A 23,946-nucleotide genomic window follows, 5' to 3' on the forward strand; every position below is an offset into this window, starting at 1 on the left:
GATGATCACTATCCTTTTTTTGTTTTGGCCACACTTTATAGCCCCACTGCAAAAATACAACAGATGTAGAGAGGGGCTGCTGTGCACAAAGCCAGCACTGAATCAGCCTTGTGGACCCAATCTCCTGCACTGTGGTGCCTTTCTGAAAGGGAGCATGCAGCTCAGCCTGCAATGTTGTGCTTGGATGCTATACAGGTCTCCAAAGGAAAAAAAAAAAACAACCCACCTTGTTTTCATTCCTGCCATGTTTACATAAAGGCTCTAATGATCCCCACCAGCAGGTTATTTCTAACCCCTGGCCTCCTTCCCACCCCCGTGTGTCCCTCTGCAGCCTCCCCCAAGCTAACAACCTGCCATTCTCCTCAGCAGCAGTGGTTAAACATCTGGCTGTAAATCGCCATGGCCACACGCTTCAAGCCCTAAGTGTTTATCCTAGCTGGAGAAGGAAGGCAGAAATGGTTAATTGCAGCTAAATTCAACTCTGCTGCCATGGCAGTTTTTGCTACAGCATCATCACTTGACATCTAGGCTTCTTAGCTTGAGTCATGTTTGTAGTGAATTAGCCAGTATTTATCTGACTGAGTCCAACACAGGTCCTTGAACTTCACCCAGCTTTTCCTCACAAAGCAGAGGGAACTACAGCCTGGCAGTCTGAGGTCACCTGCATGCTTGCACATCACTCACAGCCCTGCAAAGAGAGAGAGCAAAGAAGTGTGATTCCTAGGAGCTCTTCAGGGCAGAGCCCACAGTTTCACTTTGTGTGTAAGGAATCCCAAACAGCACAGCAAGGACGTCCTTGGGCAGCTGGTCCAGACAGTGCATCAGCAAAAATGATCAGCAACAAGAAAAAGCAAAGCAATCCCTGTGTTCCTGTACCCTGCCACAACTCTGCATATTAAGCCAGGAGAGCTAGAAGTGCAGATTTAATCAACATATAAAAGACTTCAGCCAGCTGACCAGGTCTGGTGTGGCTTCTGCTCATCACTCAGCATGTGCCACACAGAGTGAGGAATCGATTTCAAGTAGCCCTTAAACAATGTGCTTTAAACTTCTAAGTGCACATGACAACATGTTGAATAATAAGCCACGTGATTCAGATGTTTTAAGTGCTGTTTGTGTGCCTCACTGAAGCCCAAGGGAATTTTACTATGTGTCTTAAGGACACTGCATGTGGCCCTTGACCCCTCAGGTGACAACTGCACAGCACCTCCACATCTGGGAGAAGCAAAGGAAAACTTCATGTTTCAGCTTGGTTTTGTCTATTTTATGCATTATTAAAGTACATTATTAATGATAAAAAATAATTGCTATCATTAGGATAATGCACTTGAAAGTAGTTTAAACTCATAAAAATAAACACCTGATTTTCTAACCCGGACTTCAGAAAACAAGTGCACTACTTTCATGTCCTAGAATAGCAATCATGTGAGGTTTAGCATTGTAATTTTATGATTTTTGGTTTGTTCACTTATTTAAGACTTTTTTTCCCATCCGCAGATTTGAATAAGATTAAATCCACAAGGCTATTTTTATTAAACTTTCTCCAGCAGCACTTAGAAAGCTGTCTCCCTCTTGTCCCTCAGCAGCTCATGTCAAACTCACTGGAAGCCTGGGATCCAGCTGCATAGGCAGAACATTTCTCATGAGCATCACATTTTACAGGTAGATACTGCAGACATAAATAAATCCTGACCACTGTCCAAACCCAGCCTATGGACTTACTCTAGCCATGGCCCCACATATAGTCTATTACTGAATATATTAAATATTCACACAGAAGATATTGGTAATTTGCTTTTAGATGAAAACATGGCTTTAGGAGGTATTGGTAACAGAAATCACCTTTCCAGGGCTTTAAACTTCACAGTAGGTTTATTTTTATGCTTCTAGTCCATTAACACAGTGCCAAGAAACAATCTTGTGTTGCTTAATTTAAAAGCTATTAACTTTTCATCTGAAATTAATGTTTAAGATTATTAAGCTATGAAGCAATAATAGCTATATTTGCAAAACTGCAGAATTTGGAATAGGAAACTGCCTGTTAAGTCACCTACACTTTCCTTCTAATCTGTCCTTGGTAAAAATTTTGGCTCACAGGCAGTTTATCTGGTTTTGATGCAAACTGTCACATACATATTTGGTATTGTCCATGAACTTGCAGCAACAGTATCATCCCAGAAAGGGCTGTAAGCATTCTAGCCTAATTGAGGGAACAGAGCTTGTGCTAGGACATAAAGAATGCCCTAATTTTGCCTCACGCACAAACACAAGAGCCATCTAGTCCACACACCTATTATACCTTTACTACAGTCTTTATAGTCATCTTATCTGATAGGCTCTAATTTGTCACATGACATTGTTGGAAGGTTGTTGGATGAAATGCAAAAAGAATCTCACACATTTTATGCTCCCTGTAAGTTATAAACTTATTAACTACTCTTCTGATATAGTTCATCTATGACAACACATTTGCTCTCTGTTATTTTTGTCTTGGATCACAGCATTACTTTTATCTGCTTCTTCTTTTAGTGCTTATTAGGTTCAAGAACTGAGGAGGAAAATAATTTCCCTAGCAGAAGCCTCCAGAATTAGAGAATGTCTTCAGAGTAAAAGCCTCAGCTTTTATGAGTCCTTCTTAAGTGTAAGTCTGTGCTAAGGCAAGGGAAAGAGAGGAGTGAACTTGGCTACCACTTAGTTAAAAAGCTGATTCCAAGAATCAATTAATACCCCACTGGATATCCCATTTCCATTGTTCTTCTGGGGAAAGCAGGTGAGGGACTGAAAGACTTAGCATCCCCTCATGTCTGTTCTGAACAACTGCTAGAAAGGCAGCATAGAAGGAACACTTTAGAGATCAGAAGAACTTATGGTCTGATGTGCAACCATTATGCCTCTGCAAATAAAGATGACTCATCATCACATTTGTTTTTGTTCCTTCATCACCATCTCTCACTTACAGCACACTTCAGCTCTGCTGGAATCCAGCACAATTTCCTGCTAAGCTTCAGCAGGAGGATGATCAGGCTATTAATGGACAGAAGGTGTAATGGGTACAAAAGCTGCTGTGACTTGCACAGATGAAGTATGAGAGTAGTCATCAACAGCTTCTGCTCTAGAAGATGAAGCCCTCTAGAAGTATATATTCTCTGACTTTGTGGTCCTTTTCCTTCCTTTTGTTTTACTTAATATCTTTCAAATACAACTTTTTATTTTTTTCAAATCTAACTGGTAACATCTTCACAAATTTACACCAACATTTTGATATCAAAACTTTTTCTGGCTTTCTGTAAAAATCTTGGATATTTATTGTGGAAAATTAAGTTAAATTTAACATGCGTATATTCTATGCCAAAGAGAACAAGTCTTATTTGGGCTTCATAGATTGAGGAAATGGTTCAAGAAGAGCTGCGTGAAAATGGCATTTCTGGGATGCTGCTAAAGCCAGCAAGAAAAGTTCTTGAAAGGAATAAATCTAACAAAGTTACAGGATAGATGCCTACTGCATGTTTTAAATACTAAAAACTTTGGTAGGTCTTATATCTTACCCTACTCAAATAAAGGCTCTACACTGGGACGGTTTTATAACATTTAGTTCTGCACAACCTAGCTGGCCTGTATTAGTATTTGCATGGTAAGTTACTATGGGCTAACACAACCACTGAACCAAGTGCCTTAGACTGCCCGCTCCATATAAAAGCTTTGGTTGGAACAAGAGCAAATGTGTGCAGAGTGCTTACTTTCTGTTTGCTTGAGATTTTTTCTGCATCATTTGTAAATCCCTCATTTCCTGACCATCAGCATAACAGGAAAGTGAGATGAAGGCTGAGCAAGCCTTCAAGAAGATATCCAAGGGATCTTGTACTTTGCATGTCTGCCTCTCCCTCATACCTCACTGTAAAGCAAATCTGGCACCACCAGGGAGAAAATCAAGTGAGCTAGTATGTTTTTTTCAGCCTCTGTAATTAGATGAGGAAGTCTTAAAAATGTTGAGAAGCAGATGTCCTGTGAAGAAAAGCAACATAATGGATTGATGCTTTTTGGCCAAAACATAACGCAAAAGCTGTTCTCCTTTAAAAAAAAAAAAAATTGTCAACAAACTTTACAGTTTCACAAAAGAGAATATTAGCATAAAATATTGTAGCCTTTGTTTCTATTTCTTGCATGTTTCACTACTGATTAGCTTCTAGATCAATTAACATCAAATCAATCAAGTCCTGAATCCATCCCATGGGGGTTTTGTTTGTGGTTCTCTTGAATGCTTGTGGGTTTTTTCCACCAGTTTTTCTTTTCCTGCCATTCCTTGAAGGACTTCTGATTTTTAGTGATACTCATTTGGACAGTTTGATGGCTTTCAAAGACAGAAGCAGTAGTCTCTGCTTTTCTGTCTCAAACAGAAAAAGGTTAACTACGCCTGACGTTAAAGACCAGCACAAGATTTCGAAACGCAGCTATGGATATACTTGTAAGAGCAGGAAGAAGCACTGAAAGGAGGCAAGAAGCTTTTCACTGGATTAAATGTCACTGTGCTGCAGGTCTATGCTGCATCATCTGATAGTGAGCATTACACATACAAGGACACAGATTTAGCAGCTCTAAGAAACTTCCAGACTTAAAGAAACTCCAGTCTTGCTGTACAAATTTGTTACTCAACCAGTGAGAATACTGAACAGAGCATTCTCTTCAAGGCCTACAGTTTAATTTTTGCTGTCTCTTGTAACTTTGACATGCAAGTTTCAAACTCTCAGCTCCAGTATTTTGTTAGTATCCCAGCTCATACCTTTCCACTCTATTCTTTCAAATGATAATTTGTAGCCAGCACCCACACACTTCCTTTGAGAACTCCAGCTATTACAGCCACATAGCAATTACTCCTTCTTTGTTGGCTGTGAAAGAAATAACCAAAACAAGAAAGCTACATCTATGTTAACCAAACCAATAACATGAAAACATGCAGCTATGTTTGGGAGCTCATTAGCAAAAAGCACAGACATACAGACATTCCCCTGCACAAAACCTCTTTCAGCAGCGTCAGATATAGAATACTTTCTGCATTTGTCACCTTTCAGGTCTGAGTTTCCAGCACGCTTCTTGTTATATGCAATTAGCCCCATGCCAAGGTTTGGTACATTTCATAATAAATCCCTGACCACATCTGCTTCAGGCTTGGCAGCTCTGGAAAGGCTCTATTCATCAGGGCAGCAGTGAGCCACAGGACTCACCACACAACTCACTCGCAGAATTCCAGCACGCTACGCTTTTCATCAAGCCATCCCCTCCCTCCTCCTCTCCAACAGCCTGACATATGACTGTGATTAAGGATATGAAAAAGCTCCAATCCATTTTTCTCTTTTTCATCTCTCTTTTCACCTCTTTTCCCTTCAGACAACACAGACACACACCTTCCCCCCTCAGGAAAACCCTGCCTTCCCTCCTCAGGCTGCATGGTAGATAGGAATCCTATTTTTTTTTTTTTTTTTTTTCCATTGCCTGTATTTGAAACAGTAACCATCTATTACTTTCAGGAAGGCTGTGTCTCCTTCTCAGGTTTCTCCAGCTTTGGAGCATTACATTTGGAGCACAGCAGCACATGAGGCTGGCTCTCAGCTGGGAACACTCTCCAAGAGGCACCTGAGAAGAACAGAACAGCAGCAAGAGCAACCACTGGCAACTGGGCCATCTGTTCGTGAACAATGCAAATGAAAAACCCTCCCATTTCCAACATTCAACCAGCTCCAACGACAAAGAAGGAGCTGGGAGAGACACCATGGAAGCATGCATGCCACAGAGGGTATGAGTGGCATGTTTTGTGTATGATGGAGTTCTCTCCATCACACACAGACTGGATTCCTCTCTTGACTGTGCTGTGGAACAGCCTTGCTGGCAACACTGGGATAACCCATTTTCCCAAAAACCCACACAGAAGAAAGCAGAGCTCTGGATAAAGAGGCTCCATCATGCTTAGTAGCAATGTTATAAGTAGGCCTGAAATAGGCTTTTCTTTTATCTAAGAAAGGGTGAAGAACTTTTGTTAACTCAGAATTATCTCATCTTTCATAGAAGGTCATGCAAATTGTTACACCAGTACATAGTTTGACTTGGGTAACCCATACAACAACTTCCAGCAGTGCCAAATCACCCTTGCCTGTGTTACCACCCTCCTTTCATCTTCAGGGACACATTCTCAAAGCTTCATTCCTTTCTCAGCAATTCTTGTACTTTCTTAAGGAACTGCCACAGGAATAAGTGGGACACTGCTAAGCTGCAAATACTCTATTGTACACTTCTGACAGGCAAAAGATGGACAAAATGACATTAAAAGGGCATAAAGTAAACTCAAAAAAAGGCTGCATCTCAAGGGTTACAGCCAGGAACCAAGATACAGCATGGAAAAGGTCATGTTGTAGTAACAGGACAGGTTTTCTGCAGGTCTGATTTCTCCTGAGGTCCCTCCTTTCAGGATCCATTCTCTCCAGAGAACCCTCCCTCTGCCAGAAATCTGTTCACTCCAAAGCCTGAATACAAATTACAACACCCCCTTTTAACACAAAGCATAAAGGCATGCCACAGCTAACTACACCCAATGGCAAAACCTAATGAGAAATTAAAAGAAAAATTATACCACGAGTTTATCTAATCCTATCTTTTCCTTGTTAACCTACCCTTTAGCTTGCCAAAACACTAAACTAAACATGCATCCTAATTTTATGTCATTCCCTTGCTTGCCTGGAGCTGCTGAATACCAGAATTCACAGTGAGATATCCTCACAATTCTCTTAAATTCATCTTTTACTGAATCCAGTACTCTAAAACCAGGACAGTATCTGCCCATGGCATAATGAAGTCAGAAAATACTCATCATCAAACTGCATCAACCTCAGAATGCATTCGACTCATCCAAAGACAAGTCAAACGTGCCTGAGACTTCTATAGTTATGTAGCTTTGTGCTTAATGTCACTTATAAGAGCTGAACCCACCTCCTGCTCAAGCAGTGCCTGTGTGTGCATCCCAGCTGCACTCCCTCCAACGAGGGCACAGTTTCATTCACAGGTTTTGGAGCAGCTGATCATGCAGCATCACACCGTGTTTCCAAGGTTCCTGTTTACCTCAACACATGGCACTGCTGTAACAGGATCAAAAGCTGGAAGCGCTGAAACATTATTTAATAAAAAACTATGCTAAATTTACACTTTACCTTGAAAGATCCTTCAGGAGTTTTTACAAAGCTCTCCCACGACCATTTCACGACTATGTACGCACAGCCCTGGGACAGAGGAGCACTTAGGCATCCCCAAAAGCCCTTTGCAAGTACAGAAGTGCGTAGTTGCACATGTGAAGTTTTACTAAGTCCCTAAAATTATCCAGCACACATTGGTGTTCCTTTGTTAATAAAAGTGAGAAAAGCTGGAATCAGAGTTTCTGCAACGTGCTCCTCTCACCAACCATTAGTCTTGCTTCTAAGTTTACCAAACCTTTCACAGACAGCAGAGAAGTGTAGATGTTTAACGTGAGTACAAAAGGTACCAGCTCTACTCAGAGGCAAAAGAAAGTCCAATCCTTCTGTTTTTACAAATACATACACTTAACTTTAATCTAAGCACTATTTACAAAAATGCATGCAGACATAAAAGAGCATAATAAATTAATAGCTTACAAGAGGAAACGATGACTAATGACAGATCTTACTCTCCTTTCCAAAGCCCTGGCCCAAGGGAACACAATAGATAAAATTACCTAAGTTGACTTTCTGTGTTTCTGTTAAGCCAAAACTTTGGTGTATTCTGAACTGTCTGTGTGATGTTTCCCAGCTGGGAGATATAAGCTTTCCTAAACAATTCAGGGCTTTAACGTGACCTTAACACCGTCATCTTCTTTCATACAGCCAAGGGATATGCTTGTTAGTTTATATGGGGTTTATCTTATTCATCAAATTCTGCTGCCAGAGCACTGATATTGCCTACTTGTGGCCATACAGTCTCTGCATGAACCTCTCCAGTAATCTGACTCCTGCCCATGGTCAGCAGTCAGTAAAACTGCAAGGAAGAAGTTGTGCCAAACCCTTCTTGGGCAATTACTATGTGATTGAAAAGGTCCCACCAACGCAAATGTGCTCTATAAATCCTTTTAAATCTGCACACTTGCCCTGCATTTCTTTGATGAAAATTGTCACCAGTGGATGTTGGGTGCTGCCAAATTGTTACATGTAAGCAATGCATTACCTGAGTCAGAGCTGAAAGTTGAGAGGCAAAGCAAGATGGTGCTCTGAAATTCCTGACACTTCAGCAGCTAAATGCAAATGTCAGCTCCTGAAAGATTATTTTCAGTGCATTTATTGACATAAACAGTATAGATAGTGTGTTATAAAATCAAGAAGTGAAAATGTCATTTCTTCTTTAACCTAGGAAAACCCGACTGGCATTCACCAGAGCTCTTCACATCCCACATCTCGTGTTGCAGGGATCACTTACAGAAATCTGCATAGGCTTTTCTATTCCCTGTATCCTGGACTGTAATGTGATTATACATGGAAGAGCAGCATGTGTGCACATGCACTTGCAACTGAAACAACCTCCTCTCACATTTTTTTTCCTCCCCTAAATTACCTTTTCCAACACATTTCCCAGGTGATCATCCCATTTCTTAGGACTGAACTGTGTATTTTTATTACCCTGCATTCCTCTTTAACAAACTTTTAACAATTCTGTGTACCAAAAGCCCAGATGTTGACCAAACTTTGGAAATACTAACAAATATCTCAAAGGGCACAAGTCTTGACCCTTTGTTGATAAGATTTCCCCATGTGAAACACTAGTGCACTATCATCTGCTTTGATGGTGCAGTTGCACAAGCATTTACTCCAACAAGGCCATGACTCCCTGTCCAACTGCAAATTTTATGGCATTTCTCTCATTTCCCTTGCTCATATTCCTGAGCCAGGTTCACCATAGCACCAGTTGTGCTGATAAAGAGGAGAAGTATCATGCCTGAAAAAATTCCTCTTGCATAATTTTATCTTAATAGTGTGAATCCTGTTTATGAAAAATGTTTACGTCATGGCACGGAAAACCACAATTTTGTGTGGGAGGGCAGACTGGGGGAAGGGAGAGGAGAAAACATCCTGTCGTGGAAAATTCTCCCTCAGTAGAAGGGGAAAAAAACATCTCCACAAATTATACCCTGGCAAATACTAGCTTCCAGAAAGTAGCCCAGTTTACTCCAGTATAGTTCAAATATTTAATAACAATTAATTATTAATATGCAGTATTAATAATTGCAACATGTGGTTCAATGGGATGGTAACTGCAGCTTGTGGATGCTCAGTAGCTCAGAAAGCAGTGAAAGCTCATAGCAAAAAAAAAAAAGGCAAACCATTAACAGGTATCAAACTATTCTGCTGACATAAATAAATTTTAATTCTTTTTTTTTTAAGTAATTTTATCTTGGTAGATTTAATGCCAGATCAGGTATCATCCTTCTTCCTGCAGCTGGTAGAAGGCAGCTATAAATACATCATTGTGTGCTCTGCCAGGCTGACAAATACATGAGCAAGTTCTCACATCTGACCTGGTTCAAATGCACAGGGCTTGGCTGGGCTGCAGGGCACAGAAGCAGTGACAAGTATTGATGAGCACAGCCTCACAAGGTAGCAGGCACTTTGGACTCTCCAGAACACCCAGGCCTCAGGCACCAATAGCTGGGATCAACACAGTGACTTCCGCAGCATATTTTTTCTTATTTAAATATATGTAAATGAACAATGTTTCTAATCACTATGAAATTAAAAAAAAAAAAAAAAAAAACTTTACCACACACAATCAAAATCTTTTGGCAAATTTTTAAGTCTTAGATCTGTTGGGAAGCTTTCAATTCACTTCACTGGGGTATAGATTGGGCCTTTTATCTCTTACCTGCAGCTGATTCAACTAGCTTAGACTGACAAAATCCTGCCAACTTTACCATGTCACTTCATAATAAACTGTTTTTTTTTAACTGAACCAAACTGAAAGACTGAGCTTGTGATGACTGCTTGCAATTACATTTTCATTTCCCTTCGTTGACTATGCACATAAGTGCTGTAAATCTCTATAATTTTAAATGAGGTCTTCAAGGGTAATTTTGGCAGCCAAAGAGAAGTAGGCATCATGTTTGAAGTATTGAAGGATCCTTTTTTTTAATCTTTTGGACTGAGATCAGTCTCAAACAAATTCACTGCTCACCTATCTCAGATGACATTTTAATTGCAGCTTTTAACTACACGTACACTAATGGAGGAAAACTGGGTATAAAGTTCTTAGAGTGCACATTCAGATGGAGGGCCTTTACTGTGAATTTGGTATGCACTGCTGAACTTTAGAATATATAAATATATTTAAATGCAACTAGGAAAAAAAAGTGCCTTTAAATTAAACTTTCTGAATGTCAGAGGATTTTTTAAACTTCATTTAAAACCAAAATGTAATTTCATAATTTGTGCAGTTATGCAAAAAATTTCCTAAATCTTCATGTCTCCCACTGCTTTTTGTTTAGGTTTTTTTGCATTCTTTCAAAAATTGCCACAGTGAGTGTGCATGTATATATATTTTTATATGCCCAGAGCTAGAAAATGTCAAAGGTCTACCTGGTGTTTTTATTTACTTATTTTGCTTTCAGGCATCAAAAAATTTCTTTTTTTCAAGTCAATACTGTGATCCTCATAAAAGGAGTTCTCTAGGTGGTCTTCATATGCAAAGCCGCAATTACAATATTTACATATGTGAAAACATTTTAAAGGCATGGAAGGGTGCAAAAAAGGAAAGTAGAAGTCTCACAATTCACATCTATATGAAACAAAAAAAAAAGGAATGTCTGCTTGCTGCCCTGAGGCTCTTTCCACACAGTACACATTTGCTAAGGTCCTTTCTTTTCCTTTGCAGCACAAGAGTTCAGATCAATTCTTCACATGGGTATAAATGCCAGAGATGTATGTGGAATAACAGTACTCAAAGGTTTCATGTGTTTGTTGGTGTTTTAGATATGTATACTTTAAAATCAAAAATAACATTGCTGTGGAAACCTTGAGAGTGAAATCGGCTTCTTTCAACTTATTTTCTCAAAGTGACACTTTCTGTTGTTGCAGCTTTGCAATATTAATTGCTTAGCTTCTTTCTTCTGGTGAATGATACTTATAACAAACATAACTAGCTCAATGCAGCTGAAAGCCATTAAAGTAAAAAAAAATTAGGAATCACCCATTCCATCTGCTTTTCATAACAAAGGAATACAAAGACCATATTGAACATTCATTCCTGTTTCTCGATATTCCCAAAAGAAAAGCCCAACATACAACCTCAAAATGTGCAACGTCTTAGAGGCATAAAAAAAGGAAATTGAAATTAAGTAGGAAAACACACACTGCAAATAACGTACAGACAATTAAATATGTAAATAAAATATTAGATTATTGAAAATTCCTGTAATTAAAAATTACAGGAAGCAAACATTTACTCAACTTTCATAACTACTTGAAATCAAACACCAATTTGAAGATTGGTCAGTCAAAGCCATTTGAGGATTTGATGTTTGAGTATCAAGAAATATCTTTGTCAGATGGAAGTGTCAAAACAGTGCATTAACACATTACATTAATTACAAAACAGTACACTAAAAACTTCACAGAAGAGCAGCGTGTCCTACCTATTGCTGTAAAAACTGAAAGGCAAAACTTTTTAATGGTGAAAACTCCAAAAACACATTTCTAGCATACAGCTATGAAAACAGAAAGAAAAACTGCACAGTAACATATTAGGGGAGAAGGCAACCAGAGGTGCTCAACCACCCACTGCCATCAGCTGGTGCCTTTTCTGCTGGCCTTGGCTGGACATGAATGGGGACAGACCACAGGTAACCCCTTGCTGCACAAAGATTTCCAGCTTTGGAGGCAAATCCTGAAACCTGCACTCAGTAATTGAAAAAACACATTTTCTGATGGGAAATGCCAATATGAAAGCATACCTGTTAGAGCAGAAAGCAGTGAGAGCAATGCCTTGTATGTTGACCACAGAGAAGGGCTTGGAATTACAGTTTTAGACTGTGCTGGAAAACTGGTTATCAGTACTAAAACACTGCAGAAGGCATGCACAAAGTGAGTTCATGCAGAAATCTGATAAAACTACTCATAACAATTCCTTTCCTCAAGCCGCTAACATCTCAGGGCAATATTTCTTCACTCAGCTTAAAAATCTGATTTTTCACTGAAGTTATGAGTCTGGTATATTTAACAAAATCAATAACCACATGGTGTTAAAAAGTTAACTAGAATTCAATGAAAAGTTCTAACTGCATTTTAAGATATTCCATAAAGCCTAAAAACTCCTTAAATCTCTGTGACTTATCTACACTGAAGGACTAAAATAGATATTCTAGGTACTTATTCCTTAACAAAATACTCACATCTCATTTATATTAGAAATTTTATGGAAATTGCCAGAAAGATCTAAAAGAACCATTTACCACAATCTTTTTGTAATTCAGATTCCTTTGACTTCTCAACCATACCATCCTACTTTGCACAGGCCTTGAAATTTTAAAAGCTAATGAGAAGTTATAGTCCTAAGTCCTACTGCCTGTATTGAAAAGTTGGTGCTCGAATTTTGAAGACTTTTTGAAAATCCAGAAATAGAGACTTAAGTATTAACTCCAGCCGCATTATGCTTCAGATGCAGCTGAACAACTTCTTGCAGAAGCAGGCCAATCTGAACGTAAAATATGATACATTGCCTGATGAAGGATTAGTTTTGTCGTCCTAACAATTTAGGATGGGAAATATAAAAAGTCCAGCTGCTACTCTGCTGTATATGAGAATTTTACAGAAAAGTTCAGAAAAAGCTTTAAATCTGCTCTATATAAAATAAATATCTCCCCACCATCCCCCAGGTTGATTCTTGTGTCAAAAACAGAATACAAAGTACTGCTTAGAAAGAAGCAAATACAGATTTATTTAAAAAAACACCTTAAAGAAGCAAAGCAGGCTACAGCTGACCTTTGGTAGCACATTACAGCCATTCTAAAGGGGTTTGTTTCATCTTTCTAGTCAAAGAAGCAAAAAGACTAACTAGTCTTTGTGAGCTTAGTGCAATAAAGCTGTCTGCTCTCAGGAAGTCCAGGGTTCCTGAGAGCAGTTTTCCAGCCCTAAACTGCATTGTTATTATTCACACTATTTTACAGAAATTATAACATCATATCATGCATTTTGTAAGGCCCAAAGACTGTGGGGCACTTCTTTAATTGTCAAATATTTTTTTCCTTCTGGGTTGTACCAAAAATAAATTCCAGAGACCTGGTGAGAGTCATGACATTTGTGAACTTGCTCATTAACTGCTCAGAACGTCACCATTTCTAGCCTCCTTTTTAAGGACTTGTATACAAGCTCATGTTACAATCTGGATTTTAACATATTTGTATAGGGTGTCCCTTCTCCATGGCATATTTATATCCTGTGAGCAGTTTCTTCTTCAAGCTACTGAGGTGTATCCCTGTCTCTTCAGAATGAACAATCCATTGAGTTTTAGGATTAAAAGAAATTGTTTTAAATCCCGTTCTCAATTCAGTGTCAGGATCAGTCCTTCCTCTAGCAGCATATGAAACAAGCATGATTGTGTTCTTCATTTCTCAAGGCTGAACAACTGAGGTTTTTCCTGGAATTTAAACTTAATTAATGACTAATACCATAAACAAAACAACTCTTCCAACCCCCAGTTCTTTGGTATTACTTTTTAAGGACAGTCAAAAAGCTGCAAAGAAAGAGACAGAACACCCAATGGCTTTTAAACAAATGCTACCACATTTTAAACATGTGCATGTTTGCCAAGGCTCTAAGCCTCTATTGCTCAAACCACTTGTGGTTTCTCAGCACTTCTTTTTTGAATGATTGTGTCTTTATAAAATAAACATGTTTGAGACTAAATTACTTGTGTGCCTCTTGGGAATAATTATAAAATTAGCTCGTTCTAATTTACACTTGTGGGTTTTGAAAACATAGCCAAATAGCATAGTGAGTCTCCTGGTGAAACCAAAGCCTGGCATGTCAAACATGGTTTAAATCACACACATGGACTTTGATTTTCTCAGTGCAGCAGTCTGATCTCTACAGCAGGATTAGTCCTTTAGTTTTGACTTCTAATTCTCCAAGTAAGTATTCCTTTTGTAGGTCTCCAGAGACATTAATCCAGCATGCCAACAGGTTGTGCAGTATATAACACAAGTAATTCAACTCCAGGCACAGAGCTGTGATTTTCAAAATGCACTATCTCCACGTGTGGTTTCAGTAGTTTGCAATATGTTGTTCATCCATGACACATAGAAGAGCTTTGGTTGCTCAATATCTCAGTGTCCCAAACACAATGGACAGATGTGCTACAGCTCCAACCACATTACCTAGGAACGTACTTAAGGTCCAATTAAAACTATTCAGGGGAGCAACACCTGATCTATTTTAGCTGTTTCCCTCTCCCACTGATTTCAGTGATCCAAATTATGTTTTTCCCAGGAAGAGAAATTATCACATTATCACAATGCCTCTGTTGTACTGTCCTGGGACAACACATTACACTTTTGTGCATTAGGTAGTCACAGCAGTCACATAGCTTCCAGGGAACTGCAATGACCAACTTATTTCCAAAGTGCTTTCTGCTGTTCTACTAGACAACACTGGTTGATGTAGTCAGTATTTTCATACTAATATGCCAGGATTCAGTTAAAATTGTCTCATTCAGCTACTGGCAACTCTGGAAAAATTAAAATCTTATTCAGCTTCCTCCTCTTTACTCTGGACTCGCCACACAACACATTTTCAACAGTGGATTTACAGCTCCGTGAATCCACAAGATGCACATTTGTGATGAAAATTTTTCATCTAATTTCATACCACAGGTTTGTTTTCACTATCAGTGGATAGAACTTGTTTGGCATCCCACAGTTTGCCTTTTTATCCAAGGCCAAGGGAGACGCAAATTGTACTTTCTGTACCAAGATAAGGTGGGTTTAGTTTCTGTGTTTACATCCTGCTTTTTATCCCTCGAGGCTGCAAAGATTACGTTACCCTGGCCTTGCCACCACTGTTTAACCTTATTTTCATCTTTTCATAAATACCTGAATAAGTCTTTTTTAATCACATCATCCAGCAGGTTATCCATGAAGAGTCTGTGGTGTCAGACTTCTTTCCCATTTCTCAAGCACTGTAAGTTGGAGACTTTTGAGTAGTTTTTTTTCTACCTCTTCTCCCTCTGCATTATAAATATATATCTCAATAGAATCTGACTCCCAGTCTGATCCAAACTTCAGTCTAGCTGGTAAATCATACCATCAACCCCTTCACTCCTTTTTCCTCTTCTACTGAAAAAAAATAAAGCTTCCTACACATCTTCCTGCCTTCCACAATATATGCCTATATATGAATACATATATATTTATTTACAGAATATTTATATATGTATATGTGTCTATTGAATAAATCCATATATGTGCATATTCTCACACACATTTAGGTGGCTGTGGCAGGGTGCAAAGCACTACACTCTGCACTGCCACTTTTTAACATCCTGCGCGGCACATTTTTCCCAGTGCGTTCTCAAGGGGTGATTCTTTCTCTAACCCAATAAAAAAGTCAATAGTAAACATTGTATTTAACAGCCTGAACTGCACATGGGGTGTTTTACCAGCATGGTTTTCAAGTGCACTTGAGTTTACCTTCTGGCTATTCTGAAGAATGAGTAACTCGCTCCACTCCGTTCAGCAACATGCACTCCTCCCCCAACCTCCCTCTTTTGCACTGATCACCTTTTAGAAACAAAAGAAAATGAGCCACTATGTGAGAAAGAGATGCATTCCCCAGCATTAAGGTTTTAGTCACCTTCCTGAGCTGAAAATGGCCTACCAGTAGTCTAGAATGGACTGCTTTCTTAGAATATTAAACAGGAAAGGTAACAGAATGTCCCCTTGCATAAATTTCTACACAAATCAGCCTTGCCCTGTTGATATTTGTTCAAAATTATAACATGCACCTATAAACTGAATCATGAGAACACTTCCTGAAAGATAGTTCCCAGACACAAAACATCACACACTTCATAGTCTCTGTGACTCCACTTGCAGCTTTATACACCACTGAAAACATAAATACCTCTCAATTCTCCTCCTTCAGTGGAAGAATAACAATAAATCTTTGCAACTGTAGTTACTGGCTGTTTCAGAGGCCTGCCTTAGGATGTGGATAATTAGGTTACAATCAATTAGTGGAAATATCCAAAATAAACAAGTCAAGACAACATCCAACTTCCTGGAAAGTTAAGCTCCCCCAGCAAACCAAACATTTCAGGAGTATTAAAGCTCTGTTCTTATTTTAGGAAAACAGCAATGCTATTTTCCCTGCTTCATTTACAATATAGTGCTTATTCCTGCACTTTGTTTCCAAAGACATCACAAAGCAGGTCAAGCTCCTTTGAGGCAAATATTATTTCTGAGGACAGCATTTGCTTTCTGACACAGCTCTCTCTTCAGGGAGAAGACTGACCAGAACATGCATGTGTTCAATTATAAACCAGACAAGTATGCAGAGTGCCACTCTCCCAAGGGGTTTTTGATTTACGGCTCAGGGAGGAAAGAATTAGGAAGAAGTGGGGAGGATTGTTGGCTTGAACTTGAACTACGTTCTGGTGAAAAAAATTACACAGCTCACCATAACTGGGAGGGAAGACGCAGGAAAAGCTGAAGGGCAGCTTCTGGCCTTCCATTCCCAAGCATCTGAGTGTTCCCAGCCTGAGCTGGCAGCCTGCTGGCACATTTTTAAGCAGACTTTTAAAGCATTTGTCCTACTCTCACACCCAATTTACAGACATGACTATCTGTGTATAGTACAGAAGTGTATCATACTGAAAATAAAGCTAAATTAATACTCAAGGGCATTCTGGACCAGACTTCAGGTGGGAGCAGGGAACAGCTAACATTTTTTCCCTTCATGAAGCTTGCAGCCATTGCAGAAGTATTTAAGCTGAAGTAGTAATTATGATATGGGCAAGCATCACAACTTAACAACTACAACTACCTTTCCATGGCACTGTTAGCTGATCCTGCCTGTACAGCTCAGATTCCTCCCATAGCTACACACAATCAGCACTTCACGTGGCCAGAAACTGAATCTGCCACTGATTATGTTTGGGAATTTCTGTCATTAAATGCAATCCTTAAATCCTGCTGGATACTGGTAAATTTAAGTGTGAACTCCAAGCTCTTCCACTCTCACAAAGAAACAAAAAGCAAGCAAAGTGCTGCTGCTCTGTTTGTGCAGCCACAGGGAGAACACAGCACAGAGACTCCAGATATACTGATTTTCTTTCTAAATAGAGAAAGAAAACATCAAGTTCAATCCAGCCTATGTATATCTATATATAAAGATATGTCTATATAAATAAATATAGATATATATATATATATCTATATCTATCTATATATATATATATATGTGTGTGTGTATCTGAGCACTTTTAATGGATGTACAAGAAGCATGGAGCAACCTCTAAGATGCAATAACTTCTGCTCAAGGGGTTCAGAAAATACAAGAGTACCCTATTCACCAGAGAACTGTGCTTTACCCAGGCAACTGATTATCACCAGGATGGGAAGAAAAGTATATGACTCTAACTGGCAAGTTAACACTGTAGGTACTAATAAATATTTAGGCTCATATTCTTTTTCAGATTTATTTATTACTTTACAGGAGTTCCCCAGTGTAGGAAAGAAGGGGGGAAAAAAGAAAGAAAAAAGAAATCATATTCAATTGGATCCTAACACAGTAAATTCTCATTTCCTTGAACATGGGTTTTCCTAGAATGAGATTAAACTCAGGCCACGTTAATTTACCAGTAAATTATTACTAATACAATTTCATGTATGTTAACATAGCAATTTTTCACCCTGCATCTTTAGCAATTTTACACATTCCTTACTAGGAGTCTACAAGTCCATCAGTAAAATATCACTTCAGCAGGAAATTTTTTTCTCCCTTTATGATTGATTGAGAATTCTTCCAACAACAGTTTAACCTGTGAGATTATACATGCTGAGTAAATTTGAAAACCACAGAACATAAGGTGTCTTTTTTCCAAACTATTCAACTTTCAAGAAGTAGACTTATGCTGTGCTCTTCCTGATAGCCTAAACATCAACATGCAACTGGAGTCTTCATTCTACCATCCTGGTAAATTCATTGCTGAACAAGGCAAAAGTGGATCTGCAGATGCAGTCACTGATTAGGCAGTGATTGGCTTGGTTAAAACACATTACCACCTTCAATGAGAGACTGCAGCCTCTGTCACAGCACAAATTAGAAATGACCATGTATGAATTCCAGCCCCTTGGAACAGAAATTGAGCCACACCTCTGCTCTCTACCTGCATTGCAGGAAGGTCACACAGATGGCCACTGCTAAAACCAGACCAACTCCACAACTAGCAGTTCTCACATCAAACCCACCCCCACTTTCCAAAATTTGCCAAATGGAAATAAGGAAAGAGAGTCCTAAGTAGATTTCTGCATCAAAAACTGTAATTAAGAGTTCAACACTAAGACGTATGCTCTACTTCTAAATGTTTATTGCAGGCTTTAATTCAACACACAAATCTCTAAAAAGACAGACCTTTTAGCACAACATGAAGAATGAATCATTGAGGATTTGTTTGTCCCTTAGGCATGTCCCTAAGAAGACTTCCAGAGTTTTATCCCCTTCTCTGTCTTGTACTTCTGACAGGCACGATAATTATTTGCTGCTTAATTTTGAAGATGTTATCTCAATTAAAATAGACCTCAAGGTCCTTCTCTCCTCACATCAACCTCTGCACTCTCACACAACAGTACAGAGCAGTGAAGGTAGCAGCAGGCAAGCCTACACATCCCTTTGACAAGTGGCATGGAGAAACCTCTTCTGGTTTTAAGACCCCTTGCTGAGTTTGTGAAAGCAAGATGGAGTGAAATTAGGCAGGCCAGTTCAGTGGCACATGGAAAATATCACAAGTACCAGCAGCAGAACAAATTGCTCTCCACTTTGTCATGCTGATCTACAGGTACCTGTTTATCTTCAGAGCCTTTACTGATACCTTTGGTAGAGTTCCACATTCCATTCCCAATACCAGTTACATTATCACACATTGCACTTACTACAAAGCACAAAAGTTGAGAAAAATAGCCCAAAATAAACAAACCCTCCATCGACAAACTCTCTATGAGCTCATAATAATGAACAGTGTCTTATCCTTATCAGCAGATGCTGTCTTACCTTTATCAAGAAAAGCTGAAATGCCCCTTTCTCCTATTCAGCTCTCAGGAACAAAAGAAATTAACTCCACCCTGCAGGCAAAGAATATTTTTTTACTGATTAGTGATATTCTGAAAAAAGGTTTAAATCATTACAAAATAATACAGACCTTCCAATTCTTGTGTGATACTCAGGCAAAAATATGATGCTTTCTGGAAAAACACCTACTGATGGCACATAAGCAGTTATGTATTTACTACTTTATTTTAAGAAATAACATGCAAATGCTCTTATGAACTGCAGCCCACTGATGGCAAAATATTCAACAATACTGGTTGATAAGGAAAATTACACTTTTATATATTAGGTCCACTTCCAAAATAAAATGGCAATATTTCAATCCACTACACAATCTTCAACTGCAGTTTTCTTTTTCTTCTTCACAGAGGACCCAGAAGAATGAGATTACATGATAAACATGACTAAAAATAATTCTGGATCCCCTAATAATTTACATATTTTCTAAAATAAGGATCAACACTCCTCCTTGTTGCAACAAATGCACAAACTCAAGCCCTTCCATGGAAGTAGGATGGGATTTTTATGGCAACAGAAGCTAGAAGTCTTAGGGTAAGAGCAAGAGTCTCATAAGCTGTAGAGAAACTGAGGTTCATTTATTCTGCAGTATAACCATAAAAGCCTTAATGAAGTCCTCAGCAATTGCAGCTTCAGTCAGCTGCAGAGGACTGAAGACAAGGCTGGAAAATTAATCATAGAGGCTAGAAACAGAAGAAAAGAAGATAGAACAGCTGCAGAAGGATGATGATGAAAGCTGCTGGAGAACAAGCATATTAAAGTTTATGTTGCAAGGAATAGAAATTTCACATATTGAACAAAAGGCACAAGAGTAGAGAGGGAAGGAGAAAAGGAGGACCAGAGCCTCACTGTATTTGCTGTTCAATTAACTACTCAATTATTACACTAGAATGTGGAGCAGAAATTATTCATTTGGACAGCTTCCCAAAAAATATACAATCATAGAATCATTTAGGTCAGTAAAAGACCTTTAAGATCATTAAGTCCAACCATAAATGTCATTGCTTATCTTATCTGAAGTAGCTTTACATATATCAACACCAATTCAGGAGTTAGATAATGGTTCAAGCTCATTCCTCTTCCAAACAGTGGCCAAATACTTATCATTTCCTCCACAGTGCAACAACACCTAGAAATTTTACAAGGGCATAAATACAACTGACTTGCTGATAATGGGCCAATTCAAGTGGCTGTGCTTGTTCCTACAGCAGGTTTGTCATTCTACAGTTTTAATAACCTGATGTTTGAAAGGAAAAATTAATGTTGTTTGTTATCAAAGAAAATAGCCAGATAATTAAGAGTCACTAATCAGATGTTATATTTTACATATGCAACTAGCTCATAATGACATTGTTATTTCACAGTATACATTACCATTTCCCTTTTTCTGGGATAAAAGAAAATCTCTGTGAATTTTTTTTTATTCAGTGAACAGTCATGCATAAAAATCCTACTGAAGTAGTTGTGGTCATTTGTTTTTGCTTCTAATTAACAGAGACCAGTTGCTAATGGTGAGTCTGTGACCCCAAAAATACCTCTAACTTTGATATCTTGGAAACTTATATGCATCTCTAATATACAACATATTTTAAAACAGTAAAATTCACTGGAAAGATTTTGAAAGCTTCCTTTGCATTGCTGAGTGTTTTCAAAAGGGCACAAATATTAGGGATTCTGCTTTTTCACATGCATTAATTTGTGCATATCTGTTCTGAAATACTCTGTTAAATTATGTTTACACATCCTAGAGGTTTGTCTGGTGTTTACACAGAGTTACAGGTAGAAAAGGTTTGGTTTAGCAATTTATTTTCAATCCAATGTGTACCCGTATTTCCTCACCAAATTATTTTAACAGCACACATTTAACAGAGCAACCTTCAGAAGCATCAAAAACTTTCCCAAGTAAGCAAATCTCCCTGGGCAACCTCTCCTGGCTTCTTCAGAGCATTCACACAGCTCTGGAGCTGCCACAGCATTCTCCCTGCATCCAGCCAGGGACTGACAACCCTGACAGTGAGGAGCCTTTTCCCCATGTCCAATCTGAACTCATTCAAATCTGTTTGGCTGTGCCCTCCTACACAGTTAAAAGAGGGGTGGGGACCTTATTTGGAGCTGACAATTTTTGCAAGCAGTTACATTTCCACAATCTTTTTCTGAAGGAATTTAAACAGGGTGGTTGGCAGTAAAGAATGACAGCTTCTTCCCTTCAGCTCCCACAAAGGGACAATAATATCCTCCTCAATTTTGCCACGCTCAGCAACAGGCAAAAACGTCATAGGGATATTTTCACATGACTTTCCTGTTTTCTAAAATCTCTGGAAACCATTTTCCTAGACCTTTTTACTCTTTTTCTCAACTCCATCCTGCAGATACCAGGGATTGGTTTCAAGTAGGTTAACTCCACAGGTGAATGTCCCTAGTAATCAGAGCACAGCCTCTCCTGCTTGAAACAATTTCCATTTATAACCTTCAAGAATACGATTCTGTCTCATTTTTAAAGAAATCCTTAAAAGAAAAAATTTCCCATGCTAAGCTAATGTTAAATACACAAATGGTGATGTATTTCACTATTGACTGACAAGATTGGTCTCTCTTCCTGCTTTATCCATAATAGTGCATCTAAGTTCCCAGCTTCCAAAAAATATGTTGTCCTAATTGAGAATGCTTCTCAATCTTCTGCTTAACTGACTTGATTTTTTCTATCTGCGATCCAGAGCAGCTGCCTAGCAAATAAATGGTTCAGCTGGCATTTGACCATATGTTACCTCTCTGGGTTGGCTTAAAAATATAAAGACCTTCCTTGATTTTATTCTCAGAAGTACAGAAAAGATGAGAATGAGTAAAAAAAAAATTAAAAAAAATTAAGCTGTATAGTTTACTCTGTCCTTTCCCAGACCAGTAGAGCTGCAATTTGACATCCATGTGCCTGACCTCAGAACTGGTGTATAGCCAAAACAATGCCCATAAAAATGTGTAGAGGATTCAGTTAGCATTTACTCTAAACTGCACAAAAAACACTTCTATGATTTTGAGCTAATTTATCTTTCCTCTTGACCCTACAAGAATAGACACAGAAGGGTGAACTTAGCTCTGACCGATACAATCCAGGATTTCACAAATAAGCTGATATTACTACAATGAAAAGATGGAAAACACTACAGGAACCATAAAAATGTCCTGTTTCATAAGATAAGGAAGCTTTTTGCTGCAGCTAATATTTGTTTTGACTTCTTAAATGAAGCTAAGTAGTATTTTCATTGTTCTCTCACAGCTCTTTCAGAAGAAACAGATGCTCTGACAACCCAAGGAGCAAAGGCTCCACAGCCACTGACAGGAAAGTGCCCTTTCCCCCTCCTGCCATTTGTCAGCCTTAGAGGCAAAAGCTGAGAGAGAAGCACAGATTGGAATGATTACACAGAAAGTTTGGGGCTAATTAAATACATTATTCAGCATCAATAGCATTTGAAATCTATGGAGAAAATTAATAGGTGCCATTAGAAAGTTCTAAGGGAGGTAGATTACAGAAAAGTGTTACAGCATGAGGAATACATGATTTCACTTGAAGCAGCCTCCACAAGACACCAGAAAAATCCCAAAAACACACCATCCACAGGAAACTTCATTAGTATCTTTTTTTGACATATGTGAACATTATATATAGAAATATATGGTTTGATTATAGAAACCCAGATAATTCCTCTGGACATTAGTTTTCAACAGTAGCTTGAATTCTCAAATTACCCAACATTATAGTAATAAGGAATCAATTCAATGCATTTGCAGCTGTCTCTACCTACCAGTTTTATAAGGGAAAATTAGAACTGCAGTACAGACAACATGGTGAGTAGGCACATCAATCTAATTACAAGTAGAACAAAAAATTGAATCTGAATATAAATCAATTCCTCCTCTCCTAACAGACTACATCATCTCATATAACAGGATCACATAAGATACAGCTTTTACTGAGACCAGATCAATTTGAAGTTTAGAGTTTTCTAGTGGCATAGCAGTGAGTCAAGCAGAGGCTCTAAATAATGAAATTAAAAAAAAAACATGGAAGATTCAGCAAAGATTGAATTGACATGAATCTTTATCTGTGAAGAACTGAAGCTCGGAAGGACAAGATTCTAGCAGCTAAGTGTCATCAGTGACCACTATAATCAGTGACAATTGTGAAGTCTTATATCCCACCCCCCACATAGTCAAATGCTAAAGGAAACTGCAGCACATAGCAATCAGATGCTGACAATCTGCCACCTTAACCATAATCCACAGATACGGATAAACTCTTCTCCAGAGGTTTTCCAGCTTTCCTGTGGCTGCCAGTGTTTATGTTCTGAGGAAAAACACAAGGCCCTTTCTTACAACGTTGTTACAGAATCCAGTTTTGCTATCTCCTGAATGCTCACCTATTTCAATGCATTTCTTATTACTTGCTGTTTTCTGTACTTACTGTGCTGCAAATTAGTGCCATCTGAGAGATTCTCCAAGATGCAGGTACTAAAACCACCACAGGTAATATATGCAATGAAGCCCTTGTCTTGCTCATGCTTTTCCACATTCCCCC

The 23,946-nt window shown here is 38.6% G+C and overlaps 1 protein-coding gene across 1 annotated transcript in view; it reads right to left on the bottom strand.

The window, feature by feature from the left end:
• BMPR1B (bone morphogenetic protein receptor type 1B) overlaps positions 1-23,946 on the bottom strand; it is a 230,775-nt gene that overhangs the window by 166,234 nt on the left and 40,595 nt on the right. The window contains exon 2 of the mRNA XM_063156587.1: positions 19,302-19,372. The gene's annotated coding sequence lies outside the window, so the exon portion shown is untranslated. The remainder of the gene's footprint in view (positions 1-19,301; positions 19,373-23,946) is intronic.

This window comes from Melospiza melodia, chromosome 5 (genome assembly GCF_035770615.1).
Source record: "Melospiza melodia melodia isolate bMelMel2 chromosome 5, bMelMel2.pri, whole genome shotgun sequence".
In the NCBI taxonomy this organism is placed as follows: Eukaryota; Metazoa; Chordata; class Aves; order Passeriformes; family Passerellidae; genus Melospiza; species Melospiza melodia.